Source organism: Cyclopterus lumpus, chromosome 3 (genome assembly GCF_009769545.1).
Source record: "Cyclopterus lumpus isolate fCycLum1 chromosome 3, fCycLum1.pri, whole genome shotgun sequence".
NCBI lineage: Eukaryota > Metazoa > Chordata > Actinopteri > Perciformes > Cyclopteridae > Cyclopterus > Cyclopterus lumpus.
Window position 1 is genome coordinate 24,750,113 of NC_046968.1, and position 18,951 is coordinate 24,769,063.

Genomic DNA, 18,951 nt, shown 5'->3' on the forward strand with positions numbered 1-18,951 from the left:
TACGGTCCCGTCGCAGCCCCGGCAGACTCCGGCTCCCCAGGTCCCGTCGCAGTCTGACTCCGACAGTCAGACTGTCTGATCAGAGAAATCTAATTCATGCTAGACCGAAAATAGTAGAAGAAACAATTGTTTAAAAAATATTTGTGTAGTCATATTAAAGCAGATAGATCCCATGATATATTTTAAATGGGTGAGCAAGTCACTGTAATCTTAACTTTAAAAAGGATTTGTAGAGGTCTGCTGTTGCTGTTGCTGTTGTTGTTGTTGTGGGCCAAAAAACTTCAACAAAGCACCTTGAGAAAGAAAAAAGAAAAGAGCACAATGTATTTGGTTGCCTTGCGTAATAATTCATAACCTGCAAGTAACCACAAAGATATGCTTAATATTTGTTTCATTTAATTATCATAAAATAAACTCAGATAACAGGGTGGACTGGATGTAACAGAGTGGAAATCATATCAGTGAACAATACATTTCATTAATGAAAGCAATTCATTTCACATCATAAATGTAAAAAAATACGGGTCCCGTCGCTGCCTCAGCAGACTCCGACTCCCTGGGTCCCGTCGCCGCCCCGGCAGACTCCGACTCCCCGGGTCCCGTCGCCGCCCCGGCAGACTCCGACAGTCAGACTGTCTGATCAGAGAAATCTAATTCATATCCCCTGCAAGAACACAGCGTCCAGTTCAACTTTAGCTAATCTCAAACATGCAGTACTCAATGTCAGATCTTTAAGTAACACATCTTTTTTAATTAATAGTTTTATTTCCTCTTACAATCTTGATTTTATGTTTTTAACTGAGACATGGCTCGACAAAAACACAGCTAATGCAGTCCTGATTGAGTCTAGTCCACCTCACTTCAATTGTGGGTCTGAAACTTGACAAAACCAGAGGGGTGGGGGGGTTTGTGCCATATTGAGGGACAATATACTCACCCACAAATTGTCATTTGGGGTTTTTTCATCATTTGAGTATGTGTGATTCAAAATGGAGATAAAACAATCTTCCATACTTTATATCACTATTTACAAACCACCACAGAATTTTTTATTGATGATTTTACTGAATTACTTTCAGTTGCGTACACTGATTTTGACTGTTTTGTCATTACAGGGGACTTGAATGTGGATGTGGATGTAGCCAATGACAGGCAAGCGAAAGAAGTCACTGCTGTCCTTGATATGTTTGGTCTAACTCAGCATGTGTCTGAGCCCACCCACAACAGAGGGCACACTCTAGATGAGCTCATTACCAAGGGTGTTATTATTTCAAATGTGAATGTCGTTGATGCTGCTTTATCTGACCATTTTTGTGTTTTCTTTGACTTGTCTGTTACACCCAAACCAGCAGTTAGGTCTGCAGTTGTTCGAAAAATGATTTTATTTACCTTTTTGTACTTTTATGTAACTGTAAAGCACTTTGAATCGCCTTGTGCTCTATAAATAAACTTGCCTTGCCTTGTTTATTTTAATCATCACGATTAATTATGATTATTTAGATGGGTTGGGGGGGGGTTAAGGGTTCGATGTCTATATATAGTGACTATATTTTTTCTATGACATGTTGGTTTACAGTGGTCATTTTTAGAAAACATCTGTGAAAATCTGTCAGATGTTTTAATGAAATGAAAATAAATAAATCTTCAAATCCGCTTAAACTTGTTCAACTTTAAAAGCTTACAATGTCAACGTACTTTCAGTTAAAGACACCATGCCCCTCACAGCAAAGAGGTTCCTGACCTTGATGTTACTGCGAGACCACATACTTGTGTGGTCCTTTGAGACCTGTCCTGAGGACCAGGGACTAGTCCTGGCGGGCGGATCTGCAGCAGCAGGTAAACGGCTTGACCACAGCTCTAAAGAACCTTTTGAGGCCGCTGCTCTTTGCTTTCACCAGGCGTGTCTTGAGGGTCTGAATCGCAACCGGGTGAAATGAATCCTCCTCCCACAGCAGAAACCTCTGCACCCTCTCTGCCTTCCCCATCAACTTGCACAGGTCCTTATGCACGGCCCTGGCAATCTTATCGATGTGGTGACATTTAGGTTGGACAGCAATGTTAATATTTTGCATGTCCCCCCAGAGCTTCTGGGACAAGGTCCTGATCAAGGCTTCCATGTCCTCCGGGGACATTTTCACTGGTGAGCCTTTCACAAGACCCAACACCAGCTGATTCACCAGAAGATGACAGCTCAGTTCATCCCATTTATGAGCTGGTGGTGGAGGTGCATCAACGATCTGAGCTGCATCAACGATCTGAGCTGCATCGTCAACGATCTGAGTTGAGGGATCAAACTCATTGGCCAAATCGCTTGGCACACTCTTGGTCCCTCTAAGCACTCTTTTGGGCTTCAACAAAACATTGAGGGCAGACTCAGCTGTGACCCAAAGTCTTTTTGCCTCTCTCCAGTGCTCTCCAGCTTAGAGGCACCACCGTCTTGACAACCCAAATTACTGGGTGCGCTGCTGGGTCTTGTGATTAGCGTCTTTGCTGTCAGGACTCAGCCAGCCGGACTCCCTCCTCAGCCCGTTCACACAGTGACACCCGGTACCTCAGAGCGCGCTGCCAGGGAGCTACGGGCTTGGAGGCGGGGACAAGCCAGGGGCGCTCCAACTCACACCTGAAGCCACTCAGCTCGTCCCACGGCTGCAGCTCGTCAGCTCGTTGTATTCGGGGGGATAAAGATCACGACTGTCTGTGTTGACGTTGCGAGTTCGTGCCATGATGTCCGTGGACTTTCCTCCTTGTGTCGTCACTGAACTTTCCCTCGTGCCTTTGCTAACTTTTTTTGTGTGGAGTATTTTCTTGGATTTTTTGGGGTTTGATGTTCGATCACCCGTGGACTAAGGGGACACTTTGAGTTTTTTGTGTTTCTTTTCTAAGCGACTTGTTGTGCTCAATAAACTACGGCGTGTGTTCGGCTAGAACTAAACCTTGCTGTTGTCGTGCGCTTGGGGTCAGAGACAAACCATAACAGTACGAACTCGCCATGACGACCCCAGCCGACACAGAGAGTGGATTGTCCAGCTCTGTTCAGGTTGCCCTTAGTAGGCAGCTGCATCTGACCAACACCCACTCTCACCAGCTGGAGGCGGCCTCCATTGCCGTGCAGAACCTCCAAGCCCAGGTCCAGCCGCTCCACGCTTCTGTGGAGATCCTGACTCGTCAGCAGGCGGCATCGGCAGACCAACAAGCCGAGATCCTGCTACAGCTGCGGGCGTTGACGATGGCCCTCACCACCCAGCCGCTGAACCAGCCTGTGAACCCGCCCCCTGTGTATCCCTCTCCGGTTAACCCTGCGGTTTCCAACCCAGTACCACGGGAGCCTCTCCAGCCCCCGACCGTTCAAGGGTGATTTTGAGACTTGTGCCACCTTCATCATGCAGTGTGAGTTGGTTTTCGCTCACCAGCCTAGCAGGTTCACCTCTGACACCGCTCGAGTCGCGTATGTGATTAACCTGCTCGCCGGCCGGGCAGCCCAGTGGGCTACCGCTTCCTGGGCCATGGGTGCCAGCTTCTGTCTCTCCTATAGGGAGTTTGTGGCAGAGCTACGTAAGGTGTTCCATCATCCAGCCAGTGGTCAGGACCCCGGTGCCCAGTTGAGCAGTATCCAACAGGGTGGTGGCAGAGTGGCGGACTACTCGGTGGAGTTCAGGTTGGCCGCTGCGGAGAGTGGGTGGAACGATACTGCGCTTTGGGTCACCTTCCGGAGGGGGCTCAGCGAGGCGGTGAGAGACCAGCTAGCCACACGGGAGGAGTCCTCTTCCCTTGATGACCTCATCAACCTCGCCATCCGCATCGATGGACGCCTCTGTGAGAGGAGGCGGGAGCGAGTCCTCCGGGGATCCCTTCCCACCCCCCACAGACCCAGCACACAGGAGAGGACCCTCGCCGTAGCTCAACCTACTCCCCCTACTCCCGTTCTGCCCTCATCACAGACGACGACTGGCGAGGAACCCATGCAGCTGGGACGCATGCGCCTTAGCCCAACCGAACGGGAGGCCCGATTCAGGGCAGGCCTGTGTCTCTACTGTGGCCAGAAGGGACATCGCATCAGCGGCTGCCCCACCCGGCCAAAAGATTAGGCTCACCAGGACCTCGGGAGATCCTAGTGAGTCACCTTTCCTGTTCCCGTAGTCCTGCACCACCGAGCCGGCGGATTAGCGTCACCCTGGCCTGGGCGGATCAGCGGATTACAGTGGGGGCCCTCCTCGATTCTGGGGCGGATGAGTGTTTCCTGGACTCGGAGTTCGCTGCTGTAAGAGTTCCGAGAGTCTCGAGCTACCTTGTGCCTGGAAGAAGAAGCTCCGAAGCCAGAGATATATAATAATCATTATTTAATCATAACAAACAAGAGTCATCAGTATACATACATGGTCCAGGCCCGGACGCGCTCACATGGCTTCGCTTCCACAGTCTCCTGACTTAGCCAACAGTTTCTGTCTGGCGTCACCACGTAAGAGCCCAAATTCACGTCTCACAATTAGTTTTATTCGCAGTCCATTCGCTGAGCTAAGCTCCCATTGGTTAGTGAAGGTATTCATGCAAATACCTTTCAGAGACACAGCATGCTACGCTGACCAGCGAATAAGACATAAGGTTCACACCTGAAGGTTAGTTCCATTGGCCACTTCAAAGAATGCCTCAAATCGATAAACTAGCGGGGGTCAAAGCTCACACTTCCGGTCAAGGACAGGAAGTTCCCCTTCAGAATAAAACCCTATTATCCTGCCTACAGAATAAAAGCAACATCTCAGGTTTCAATCGGCATCCCTTTAACTACTGTCTAAACAATAAAACATCCATTCATTCCCATGCATCATACAATGAATCATTACATTTGTCATTAACAAACAGAATAATAAAACAGTGATCCTCTTATGCTTCATAATACATTCCTCAGAATATTCCTCAAATTAATGATCATATCTTTCTTTATGTATTAATTTAAAACATAACCTCTCTTCTACATGTGCAAGTGTATATAAAATCCACTACAACCTAACAGTCCCTCCTTTTATACTATTCCATAGTATAAACAACTTGTATTGGATTTTATTTCACCGCACTGTAATACAATCTCTATTATCAATACCTGTGGAAGAAAAAACAATATCACTCCCTCCTTTTGACCCTGCTCTGCAAAGTAACTAAAGTCTAGGAGTGTTGTGATCAGATATGTGTCTATCTGTGCATATGTCTATGTGCATCTTCTTTCTCTGCACTCTCATCTTCTTGATGGTCTCCTTTCTCTGCATGCTCATCTCCTCCATGGTCTCCTCTCTCTGCATTCCTCGATTTCCTCGGGTAAAAGGAAAACAGCAAGTTCGAACACTATATTTATTTTATTATGATGATCATCAAACAGACTTCTGTGTTTTGTTATTTGAATCAATGTGTTAAAGGTGCACGATACTCCTCTGTGGGTAGCTCATCTGTTGGTGAGGTCCATCACAGCAGGCAGTCAGGTACACGATGAAGGTCGACGATGGAGACAAGTGTAGCTGTGGAAGAGAATTAAAAACACACAGAGCGGCTTTCTGCGCCGGCTCTAACTAAAGTTGGATATCTGAAATATATTTGGAAATAATTTTCATATTTCCCGAACCAATTCTCCAACATGTCTGAGAAGTAGTCATTCTATGTTTTCTTTTAATCTTCTCAAAATCTCAAAAAATATTTCTTAAGGAACTAAATTATCCAGGTTCAGACTAGCAATCTCAAACTATATGATCAAGGATCAGCTTCTCACCCGTGGGAGGAATCAACTATTAAATGCGCTTCTGTTGTCCAACGGAGTCTTAATTACTCGTCCAATCCCATCTCTCTTAAATTTATTTCTCTCTTAATTTATTCATCTATTTCAAATCCTGCTAGGATCTGATTGCGAGCTGGTATTCGTTCGGCTCTCCTCTCTTGCTCGAACACCTAGATCTATTTCTGGGGGGAACAAAACTCTTGCCCCTGGGGGTGCAGTTAATGGCAAGTCTAGTGTAGTGAGCAGTGCGATTCAGTGTCGTTTGTGAACATCTTTCTGTGTTGCGGTCCTAACTCTTGTGCCAATGTTTCACTGCTGCACCTACCACAAAAATAAAAAGTAATACCAATATAATTTCCAAAACTATTGTGCCTAGGCAGAAATGTGGAAGTAACCTCACATCTTCTCCTAGTTCTACTTCTCTCTGGGTCTTCCATTCTACTCAGAATTACCCTCCTGATTCTGCAACTCTTCAGCAGCTCGTTGTGATTCTTTGGCCTGCGGATCTGCAAATACACAATATGTTATAATGGTGCCATTTTGTTTTCATGAGGCCTCTTACCTGGAGGGCGTGTGAAGTTTTATCAACGACTTCAAACAGCCCTGTCCACCTTCTTTCGTGAAGCTAGGACTTTCTCCTAGCTCTCTGTAGAGTCCACATGGGTCTCCTTGTCAACTCTCATGGGGAGAGAAATGTTCTCCCTCCTTTTGGAAGATATTTAGCCATTTTAGAATTAATTGTTTAACTAGCTCTCTTGACTAGGTGATAGACTGCTCTATGTGAATGTGTTCCATCTATATATATTTCTTAACTTCTTGTCGGTGTTTGTTTGCACAAAAATGTGTGTGTGTGTCATTGTCAGACCTAATTCTCCTTAGAACACCATATCTCAGTATCAATTCTCCTTCCTCCCTCCTTTTCTGAATCAAATCCAATTGATTCAGAAATCTGAAGGAAGGGATCGGTGTCGTCGTCATTGGCTGGTGCCACATTTCTCCATGGCTCCTGCAGGCATGTGATGCTAGTTGGGGACATCCTCTCCACGTCGTCTTGTTCCATAAGGTCGACTGTGGCAGTCCCTAACCCAGTGTCCAAGCTTCCCACAATTATGTCAGGTTAGCCGATCTGTGCTAACTCTGTTGTTTCCTCGTCCGTCTTGACAAGGCTGGTCTCTGTGATTTTGTTCCCTTTTCTTCTCTTGCTCCAGAGCATTGGCCACTGCTTCTTGGATCTGGGTGGCTATGTCACTCACAAGTCATCTGGTTCTGTGTTCTCAGTCCTCTCCTAGTAGCTTCCGCATCTTCTTTTGCTATCTGTAGCTTCAGCAGTCTTAGCGACAACCTCTCCTTGTTCACTCTGTCTTCTTCCTCATCCTCATGGTGCAGAGCGATGTGGTGTGTGATGTGTTCCTTCTACACCTCATAGGTGGCAGCATTTGTTTACGTGGACCTGTAGTCCTGTAATTGATGTTGGATCTTACTTGGCTCCTGAGTCTACTTGGCGTGAGGTCAAGGCGGGGGAAGGGTTCCGCTACGGGTAAAGCGGGAGGTGACACAGGATGCTGGGTCTGTGGTGTGACTCCACCACATGGTGACGGAGGTGGGGGTGAGGGGCTGCTATGGCTCTGTCTATATGCACCCATCCCCCGTTCTTCGGTTGGTGTTTCTTCCTCCAGCAGGGTCTTCACCTCTATGCATTTCCGGGCATCGATGGCTTTACTCTGTGAAATTCCATATAGCAGCAGTCTTGCCGACACAATGGCTTTACCAGTTCTGGTGATGTCCGCTGAGCGGGACGTGAACCATCCTTTCCCCTTCTGTTTCTCCCTTGCCACGTCATGCCTCAGCTTGAGCACTGTCATCAGCTGCAACTTCTGGTCTTCTGTGGGCCCCTCCGGGGTTGTTACATCCAGTAAACCCTCGGCATTCCATTTCTGGATATTTCCCATCAGCTTCATGTGTGTCTTCTCCCTCCTTTCTGGATTCATCATGTCCATGGCGGCATGGCATGCTGCTTCAACCCATGTGAGTGGGGTCGTGGTTGGAGAAGGCTCTGACATTGTTAAAGGAATCAGGTCCTGACTCTGGCGCTATATAAGAAAATGTAAATGTAGGAAAAAAAATCCTAAAAGTAAAATAAGTGTCTAGACGTGCAAGTGTGGTGCAATTGGAATAAATTGTTAGTTAGGGGAAAACAGAAAAAGTTACACACTTCACAGACAGTAACTGCACTGCAGTTCCATTGGCATTTATCATACAAATCAATATATTGACAATAAAACTGGAAAAAAAAAGGTTATGTCATTACTATCATCAACATACTAATGAATACATCAACAACAGTAATGCTCTGGCCAAATGTTCCAGCAGGTCAATGAGTTAGTTGGTTAAAGGCTGCAGCACTCTGGCTGGAGGATTTTCACACCTGGTGGCTATTCAGCACTCCCCACCCCTATTCAAATGAGTGAGTTTTAATGGCTGCAGCACCCTTTGTCTGAAAACTCATTTTCCTCTATTTTAACAAACATTTCTAACGTAGTATTTACAAGACATTAGCACACTGTACTCTATTTACAACGCGTTTGCAGTAATACAGAATGGCAGTTCAGCGACTCCATCTGGCTCTTACTGTGTTATATCAACTGGTTATCCAATATTTAATTGTCCGCAAATTTCGTTGTCTAGCCCGGAGCTTTGGGCCCTCAACCGCAGGCGTCGTCGTAAGCAATTTAAATTTCGGTTTCTAGCCATGAATTCCTTGCCTAGTAATTCATGCGTCGTCTTTTCCAGACCATAATTTATCCGTGCATCCAAACAGAACCTGAGAATTAGTATATAGACACAACAGAGCACCCGTCGGTATAACTCAGCGAACTTCCAACCGTTTCCCACTGCAGACCGCTAACATCTTAGCTCCTACAGGCATATCAGACTTCAGTTCTGTTGGAACTCAAAACGCACAAGTGTATGGAAAACCAGTATCTAACATATGGAATATGTTCGCTTCCCAGCGAGGACAACCGGCATGCACAAAACTTCCAGTCAACATATATTCATTCATTCAACAAACAAATATACTGATGACCCCTTCACCTCTTAGGTAATAGTTTAGAATCTATGTCGTGTTTCATGCTAAATTTAAAACCTCGCACAACCAGCTCTGACCTCCCCACACCTAAATGTTTCCTGCATAATCTACACAGACTTCGGTCAAACGGGCTCTGCAGACCGTGATTAATCAGCGCTGTGTGTGGGAAAGTTCAGAGAGGCTGTCCGAGAGGCCCAAACAAAGTTCAGCCTTCTCTAAATCATGCTACTCTGTAGCCTCGAGCCACTCCTCAAAACACAAGGCTCACTCAGAGGCCCCACGTTGGGCTCCAAATTGTAAGAGTTCCGAGAGTCTCGAGCTACCTTGTGCCTGGAAGAAGAAGCTCCGAAGCCAGAGATATATAATAATCATTATTTAATCATAACAAACAAGAGTCATCAGTATACATACATGGTCCAGGCCCGGACACGCTCACATGGCTTCGCTTCCACAGTCTCCTGACTTAGCCAACAGTTTCTGTCTGGCGTCACCACGTAAGAGCCCAAATTCACGTCTCACAATTAGTTTTATTCGCAGTCCATTCGCTGAGCTAAGCTCCCATTGGTTAGTGGAGGTATTCATGCAAATACCTTTCAGAGACACAGCATGCTACGCTGACCAGCGAATAAGACATAAGGTTCACACCTGAAGGTTAGTTCCATTGGCCACTTCAAAGAATGCCTCAAATCGATAAATTAGCGGGGGTCAAAGCTCACACTTCCGGTCAAGGACAGGAAGTTCCCCTTCAGAATAAAACCCTATTATCCTGCCTACAGAATAAAAGCAACATCTCAGGTTTCAATCGGCATCCCTTTAACTACTGTCTAAACAATAAAACATCCATTCATTCCCATGCATCATACAATGAATCATTACATTTGTCATTAACAAACAGAATAATAAAACAGTGATCCTCTTATGCTTCATAATACATTCCTCAGAATATTCCTCAAATTAATGATCATATCTTTCTTTATGTATTAATTTAAAACATAACCTCTCTTATCTACATGTGCAAGTGTATATAAAATCCACTACAACCTAACACTGCCCAGGCTAACATCCCGCTAGAAGCACTGGAGGAGCCCGTAGAGGCCTTTGCACTGGACAACCGCCATCTGGCCCGCATCACCCAGAGCACCCGTCCCATCTCCCTCACTGTGGCGGGAAACCATGTGAAGAACCGCAAGTTCTACCTGATCCAGTCCCCACTGGCCCCTGTGATCCTAGGGCACCCCTGGTTTGTACAGCATGAGCCACACATTGCCTGGTCCTCTGGGATGATACTGGAATGGAGTTCCTCCTGCCACGCCCAGTGTCTACAGGCAGCCCCCAGCCCGTTACCCCGACCAATCCCCAGTGTCCCTCCCCCGGACGTTTCCTCTATTCCTCCGGAGTACCACGATCTGGGAGAGGTTTTCAGCAAGACCCGGGCTCAGTCGCTCCCTCCACATAGGCCGTACGACTGTGCAATTGACCTCCGCCCTGGGGCTTCCCTTCCCAGCAGTCGGCTGTACAGCCTGTCTATTCCGGAGAAGGCTTCGATGGACGAGTACATATCGGAGTCAGTGGCAGCAGGGCTCATTCGGCCGTCGTCCTCCCCGGTGGCAGCGGGCTTCTTCTTCGTGAAGAAGGATGGGGGCCTCCGACCCTGTATTGACTATCGCCAACTGAACGACATATCGAGAACAAGTACCCCCTCCCCCTCATGAGTTCCACCCTTGAGCCCCTCACCCAGGCTACTGTTAGGTTGTAGTGGATTTTATATATACTTGCACATGTAGATAAGAGAAGTTTATGTTTTAAATTAATACATAAAGAAAGATATGATAATTAATTTGGGATATTATGAGGAATATTCTGGACGAATGTATTGTGAAACATAAGAGAGGATCACTGTTTTATTATTCTGTTTTAATGACAAATGTAATTATTAACTGTATGATGCATGAGAATGAATGAATGTTTTATTGTTTAGACAATAGTTAAAATGGATGCCGATTGAAACCTAATGTGTTGCTTTTATTCGGAAGGCAGGATAATAGGGTTTTATTGTGAAGGGGAACTTCCTGTCCTTGACCGGAAGAGTGAGCTTTGACCCCGCTGTTTACTAATTGGCGTAGCGAACAGAATGGTGGCATCCTTTGAACTGACCAATAGAACTAACCTTTAGGTGTGAATTCATTTGCATGACCATACTAATAGCCGAGCATTTGTTCTGGGGACATGGTTCTACTGGTCTGGAGACTCGAGACAGCCCCGGTCTGTGGCTCCTTGGGAGCTGCACTCCGTCTGTGGAGAGTTCCTCCTTTCTGGCCCCACGATCGTGAACGCTACATGAGTATTATCTTTGCCATTAAATATTGTTAAACTTTAACTCGAATCCTGAATTTCCTGCGGCCACGGGACCCGGAGCTTTGAACACGAATCTTACACTACCATCTTCACCAAGCTGGATCTCCGGAGTGCCTACCACCTGGTTCGAATCAGGAAGGGGGACGAGTGGAAGACCGCCTTCAAGACACCCCGAGGTCACTACGAGTACCGGGTAATGCCGTTCGGCCTTACCAACGCCCCGGCGGTATTCCAGGCGCTCATGAACGACGTGCTCCGCGACATGCTGGACGAGTTTGTGGTCGTTTACCTCGACGACATCCTGGTCTTCTCCATGACCCTCGAGGATCATGTCCAGCACGTCCGCCGGGTGCTCAAGCGTCTCCTCCTTAACCGGCTCTTCGTCAAGGCTGAGAAGTGCCGATTCCACTCAACCTCTGTCGACTACTTGGGCTTCGTTGTGGAGAAGGGTCAGACTCGGGCCGACCCCCGCAAGATCCAGGCTGTGGTGGACTGGCCGAACCCCACGTCGCGAAAGGAGTTGCAGAGCTTCCTCGGGTTTGCCAACTTCTACCGGAGGTTCATCCGGAACTACAGTGTCGTGGCGGAACCTCTCACCAGGCTGACCTCTCCCTCCCAGCCGTTCATCTGGTCCCCAGCTACCGATGCCGCGTTTCTGGCTCTCGAGGAGGTTCACCAGCGCCCCAGTTTTACTCCATCCCGACCCTAAGAGGCAGTTCATTGTGGAGGTGGATGCCTCGGACACCGGCTTGGGGGCGGTTCTTTCCCAACGAGCCGTGGCGGATCAGAAGGTTCATCCCTGTGCGTTCTTCTCTCGCCGGTTCCTTCCTGCTGAGGAGAACTACGACATCGGGAACCGGGAGTTGCTGGCAGTGGTAGCTGCTCTGGGGGAGTGGCGCCATTGGCTGGAGGGGGCTGTGCAGCCGTTCACCATCTGGACGGATCATAAGAACTTGACTTTCATCCGGGCGACCAAGCGTCTCAATGGTCGACAGGCTCGGTGGGCCGGCTTCCTCAGTCGGTTCGATTTTTCTCTGACCTATCGTCCCGGTTCCCGCAACATTAAGGCGGATGCCCTGTCCGGACTACACCAAGGGAGGAGCCTGACTGCTGAGGAGTCAGTTCCCATCATCCCCAAGGGCAAGGTGGTTGGCATGGTGGCCTGGGGCATCGAGACAGTCGTGAGACAGGCGTTGCGCTCCCATCCTGCTCCGAGTGGCGTGCCCCCACGCCGTCTGTTCGTTCCGGAGTCGGTCAGGTCCCGAGTGCTTCAGTGGGGACATGCTAGCCAGTTTGCCTGCCATCCTGGCGTCCACCGCACCTTCACCTTTCTGGCTCGCCGTTTCTGGTGGCCTACTATGAGGAACGAGGTAAAGGACTTTGTACTGGCCTGCCCCGTTTGTGCCCGCAGCAAGGCCTCTCACCGGGCTCCCGCAGGGCTACTGCAGCCCCTTCCAGTTCCTAGCCGTCCCTGGTCCCACGTGGCATTGGACTTTGTGTCTGGACTTCCGCCCTCCCAGGGGAAGACGGTGATACTAACGGTAGTGGACCGTTTCAGTAAAGGGGTGCACCTGGTGGCCCTCCCTAAACTCCCTTCGGCGTTGGAGACGGCGGACCTCCTGACGAGCCACGTGTTCCGGCTTCATGGTCTCCCCCAGGACGTCGTCTCGGACAGAGGACCCCAGTTCATCTCCCAGGTATGGCGAGCATTTTACAAGGGGTTGGGCGCCTCTGTCAGTCTTTCCTCTGGTTATCACCCACAGACAAACGGACAGACTGAGAGGATGAACCAGAGCGTGGAGTCTGCGCTCCGTTGTGTGGCAGCCAGGAGACCATCCTCCTGGAGTCGGTTCCTCCCCTGGGTCAAGTACGCCATCAACTCCCTGGTCAGCTCCGCCACCGGCCTCTCCCCCTTCGAGGCGTCTCTGGGTTACCAGCCGCCGCTCTTTCCTGCTCAGCAGTCGGAAGTGGCAGTTCCCTCCGTGCAGACCCATCTGAACAGGTGTCGTCGTATCTGGGAGGTCACCAGAGCCGCCTTACTCCGAGCGGCTGAACGTGGCAGCCGAGGAGCCAACCGTCGCCGGAACCCAGCGCCCGCATACCAACTGGGGCAGAAGGTTTGGCTGTCCTCCAAGGATCTTCCCCTGCAGTCAACCGCTAAGAAGCTGGATCCCCGGTTCGTTGGACCCTTTGAGATCACAAGGGTGCTCAGTCCTGCAGCGGTGAGGCTGAGACTTCCAACCTCCATGAGGATCCATCCAGTGTTCCATGTGTCGCGAATTAAACCTGTCTCCCACAGTCCCCTGATGCCTCCTGCCCCAGTTCCACCTCCCCCTAAGATCGTAGATGGGCACCCTCAGTGGAAGGTTCGCCGACTGATGGATGTTCGCCGACGAGGACGTGGGTACCAGTTTCTGGTGGACTGGGTGGGCTATGGTCCGGAGGAACGAAGCTGGGTGTCCCGCCAGCTCATCATGGACCCAGGACTGTTGACTGACTTTTATCAGGCCCATCCCGAGAAGCCTGGCAAGTCGCCAGGTGGCTCCCGTAGAGGGGGGGGTATTGTCAGGACTCAGCCAGCCGGACTCCCTCCTCAGCCCGTTCACACAGTGACACCCGGTACCTCAGAGCGCGCTGCCAGGGAGCTACGGGCTTGGAGGCGGGGACAAGCCAGGGGCGCTCCAACTCACACCTGAAGCCACTCAGCTCGTCCCACGGCTGCAGCTCGTCAGCTCGTTGTATTCGGGGGGATAAAGATCAGGACTGTCTGTGTTGACGTTGCGAGTTCGTGCCATGATGTCCGTGGACTTTCCTCCTTGTGTCGTCACTGAACTTTCCCTCGTGCCTTTGCTAACTATTTTTGTGTGGAGTATTTTCTTGGATTTTTTGGGGTTTGATGTTCGATCACCCGTGGACTAAGGGGACACTTTGAGTTTTTTGTGTTTCTTTTCTAAGCGACTTGTTGTGCTCAATAAACTACGCCGTGTGTTCGGCTAGAACTAAACCTTGCTGTTGTCGTGCGCTTGGGGTCAGAGACAAACCATAACATTTGCACTCAAGAGCATCGAGGACAAACTCAGCTGTGACCCAAAGTCTTTTTGCCTCTCTCCAGTGCTCTCCAGTTTAGAGGCACCACCGTCTTGACAACCCAAATTACTGGGTGCGCTGCTGGGTCTTGTGCTTAGCGTCTTTGCACTCAAGAGCATCGAGGGCAAACTCAGCTGTGACCCAGTCTTTTTGCCTCTCTCCAGTGCTCTCAAAGTTCAAAGTTAGCTTTATTGTCACTTCTTCCATTTGTGCAAACATACAGAAGAACTGAAAGTACGTTTCTCTCTTGTCCAACATAAAGTGATTGTAGTAATAATAATAATAATAAAAGTAATAAAGTGCAAACAGCTAACAACAACAACAACAAAGAACATGTAAACAATATATAAAGCAGCATTTGACATATGAGTCTACTTTAGGAGTGGGAGAGTGGGGAGAGAGTTCAGCTTCCTGACAGCCTGGTGGATGAAGCTGTTTGACAGTCTGGTGGTGCGAGCCCGGAGGCTCCGGTATCTCCTCCCAGAGGGCAGGAGGCTAAAGAGACCGTGTGAGGGGTGGCAGGAGTCGCTCACAATCATGGTCACTTTGAGGGTGAGGCGGGTGTTATATATGTCCTGCAGGGAGGGGAGGGGGGGGAGTGAGGCAGGGCTTTCCTGTTGTAGTCAGTGCAGCTTCCGCCCCACACAGTGATGCAGTTGGTCAGGATGCTCTCAATGGTGCCACGGTAAAAGGTGCACATGATGGGTGGGGGGGTTCTTGCCTTCCTCAGCTTCCGGAGGAAGTAGAGGCGCCTCTGTGCTTTCTTTGCCAGGGATGTTGTGTTGGCTGTCTAGGAGAGGTCTTCACTGATGTCCACCCCCAGGAATTTGGTGCTGCTCACTCTCTCTATGACAGCACCATTGATGGTCAGTGGTGGGTATTCAGTGTGGCCTCTCCGGAAGTCAACAACAATCTCCTTGGTCTTGCTGTTGTTTAGAAGGAGGTTGTTGTCTCCGCACCACGTGGTCAGAAGACTGACCTCCTTCCTGTAGTGAGTCTCATCATCCTTGGTGATGAGACCAACCAGAGTTGTGTCGTCTGCAAACTTGACCATGTGGTTGGTGCTGTAGGTGGTGTAGAGTTTAGAGGCACCACCGTCTTGACATCCCAAATTACTGGGTGCGCTGCTGGGTCTTGTGATTAGCGTCTTTGCACTCAAGAGCATCGAGGGCAAACTCAGCTGTGACCCAAAGTCTCTGTGGCTCGGACCAAGGCTTTCAAATATGTGCTCAGACCTAACGCTTTCAAAGCTGATCTCAGGCAAATTAGAGCCTGTTCTCTGGATCAAACTCATTGGCCAAATCGCTTGGCACACTCCTGCTCCCTCTAAGCACCCTTTTGGGCTTCAACAAAACGGCGGGCAGACTCAGCTGTGACCCAAAGTCTTTTTGCCTCTCTCCAGGGCTCTCCAGTTTAGAGGCACCACCGTCTTGACAACCCAAATTACTGGGTGCGCTGCTGGGTCTTGTGATTAGCGTCTTTGCACTCAAGAGCATCGAGGGCAAACTCAGCTGTGACCCAAAGTCTTTGTGGCTCGGACCAAAGGTTTCAAATATGAACTCAGACCTAACGCTTTCAAAGCTTTAGGCAAATTACACAGCTTTAGGCAAACTTTTCAGGCAAATTAGAGCCTGTTCTCTGGGACAACGCGATACCCACTATGTCTTCCATTTTTAAGGACCTCCGAACATCTCTTTCTATGGAAATCAGTGCCAGTCCTGTGAGCCTCTCCTGGCACATGGTTGACCTCAAATAGGTTTTGATCAACTTTAATGAAGAAAAGCTCCTCTCACCAGAGGCAACAGACAAGAAGAGTCAAGAGGAGACGCAATGCAATGCTTAAATTACTATACAGATCCATATTTAAAAAGCATGTTTGACAAAACATGTCATTTGGGCAGTTGGAGGCATGGTCTGGAAACGTGGAGACAGCGGAATTGATCTCCAATTCTAAATCATCTGCCTCAATGTCATGCATTGTTTTCTCCAAGTTCTTGCAACTTTCACAAAGCTTGCCACTCTTTAGCACCTGTTGCATGCTTTTCTTTGAAAACAGTAAACTGTAGAGAACATAGACATCTTCCATTTTTGAGAATCTGTCATTCAGGCTTCTAAGGGCTGTGTCTACTAAAGGGAGAAATAACTCCCTTTTGAAGGACTCTTCTGGACTGGACTGGGTTTTGGACTGGACCGGGTTTTGGACTGGACCTTTGTTTCTTTGTTTTGAATTCTTCTAATTTGCTCACTCAGGACTGGATCGTAATGTGCCATCAGTTCCACTAAGGAGAGGAAATTCCCATTGTGATGGTCATAGAGCACATTTGAAGGCCCTCTCAAAGCTTGATTGCGCTCAGCCAGATGGCAGATGATAGAAATCACTCTTCTGATGACACTTTTCCAATGCTCAATCTCAATCTGCAACAAATTCTGATGGGTTTGGTCTATGGTTGTCCTAGTCTGCAATCTCTTCTGCAGGTCATGCCAGCTTCTCATATTCTCACAATGCATTTTTAAATATTCATGTTGTTTGAGGTGATGAGCTAGGTTCTTCCATGCACAGTAGCCACTACTGCTTAAAGCGCTGTCATGCTTTCCAAAAAGAGTGCAAGAGAAACAAAATACTGTGTCTGTGCTGACAGAGTAAATTACCCATGAACGTTGGATCTTCTCACCATTTCTCATTGTCATTTTGTAATTTTCTTTGGTGAATCTCCGAGGTGGGTTTTCTGAATTTTGGGGGAAGTCCATGTCTGTTATTTGGAGTGGTCCTTTTCTCACAATTTGGCACCGAGCATTGTCGTCGATGGCTTTTGGCCACAGCGCAGGATCATCTGATATTATTTGAGTACCTTCTGGTGATGTGGTATCACGGGGCTGTGAAGAGGTGGTGAAGGAAAGATATGGTGTGGTCTGAAATTGTAAAGGTGCTGCCATGCTGCTGCTACATGAAGCTGCCATCATATCCTGCTCATCTTCCTCAAGCTCCCCCTCATGATCTGAGGTTGATATTGCTAGACCGAAAATAGTAGAAGAAACAATTGTTTAAAAAATATTTGTGTAGTCATATTAAAGCAGATAGATCCCATGATATATTTTAAATGGGTGAGCAAGTCACTGTAATCTTAACTTTAAAAAGGATTTGTAGAGGTCTGCTGTTGCTGTTGTTGTGGGCCAAAAAACTTCAACAAAGCACCTTGAGTAAGAAAAAAGAAAAGAGCACAATGTATTTGGTTGCCTTGCGTAATAATTCATAACCTGCAAGTAACCACAAAGATATGCTTAATATTTGTTTCATTTAATTATCATAAAATAAACTCAGATAACAGGGTGGACTGGATGTAACAGAGTGGAAATCATATCAGTGAACAATACATTTCATTAATGAAAGCAATTCATTTCACATCATAAATGTAAAAAAATACGGGTCCCGTCGCTGCCTCAGCAGACTCCGACTCCCTGGGTCCCGTCGCCGCCCCGGCAGACTCCGACTCCCCGGGTCCCGTCGCCGCCCCGGCAGACTCCGACAGTCAGACTGTCTGATCAGAGAAATCTAATTCATATCCCCTGCAAGAACACAGCGTCCAGTTCAACTTTAGCTAATCTCAAACATGCAGTACTCAATGTCAGATCTTTAAGTAACACATCTTTTTTAATTAATAGTTTTATTTCCTCTTACAATCTTGATTTTATGTTTTTAACTGAGACATGGCTCGACAAAAACACAGCTAATGCAGTCCTGATTGAGTCTAGTCCACCTCACTTCAATTTTGGGTCTGAAACTTGACAAAACCAGAGGGGTGGGGGGGTTTGTGCCATATTGAGGGACAATATACTCACCCACAAATTGTCATTTGGGTTTTTTTCATCATTTGAGTATGTGTGATTCAAAATGGAGCTAAAACAATCTTCCATACTTTATATCACTATTTACTAACCACCACAGAATTTTTTATTGATGATTTTACTGAATTACTTTCAGTTGCGTACACTGATTTTGACTGTTTTGTCATTACAGGGGACTTGAATGTGGATGTGGATGTAGCCAATGACAGGCAAGCGAAAGAAGTCACTGCTGTCCTTGATATGTTTGGTCTAACTCAGCATGTGTCTGAGCCCACCCACAACAGAGGGCACACTCTAGATGAGCTCATTACCAAGGGTGTTATTATTTCAAATGTGAATGTCGTTGATGCTGCTTTATCTGACCATTTTTGTGTTTTCTTTGACTTGTCTGTTACACCCAAACCAGCAGTTAGGTCTGCAGTTGTTCGAAAAATGATTTTATTTACCTTTTTGTACTTTTATGTAACTGTAAAGCACTTTGAATTGCCTTGTGCTCTATAAATAAACTTGCCTTGCCTTGTTTATTTTAATCATCACGATTAATTATGATTATTTAGATGGGTTGGGGGGGGGGTTAAGGGTTCGATGTCTATATATAGTGACTATATTTTTTCTATGACATGTTGGTTTACAGTGGTCATTTTTAGAAAACATCTGTGAAAATCTGTCAGATGTTTTAATGAAATGAAAATAAATAAATCTTCAAATCCGCTTAAACTTGTTCAACTTTAAAAGCTTACAATGTCAACGTACTTTCAGTTAAAGACACCATGCCCCTCACAGCAAAGAGGTTCCTGACCTTGATGTTACTGCGAGACCA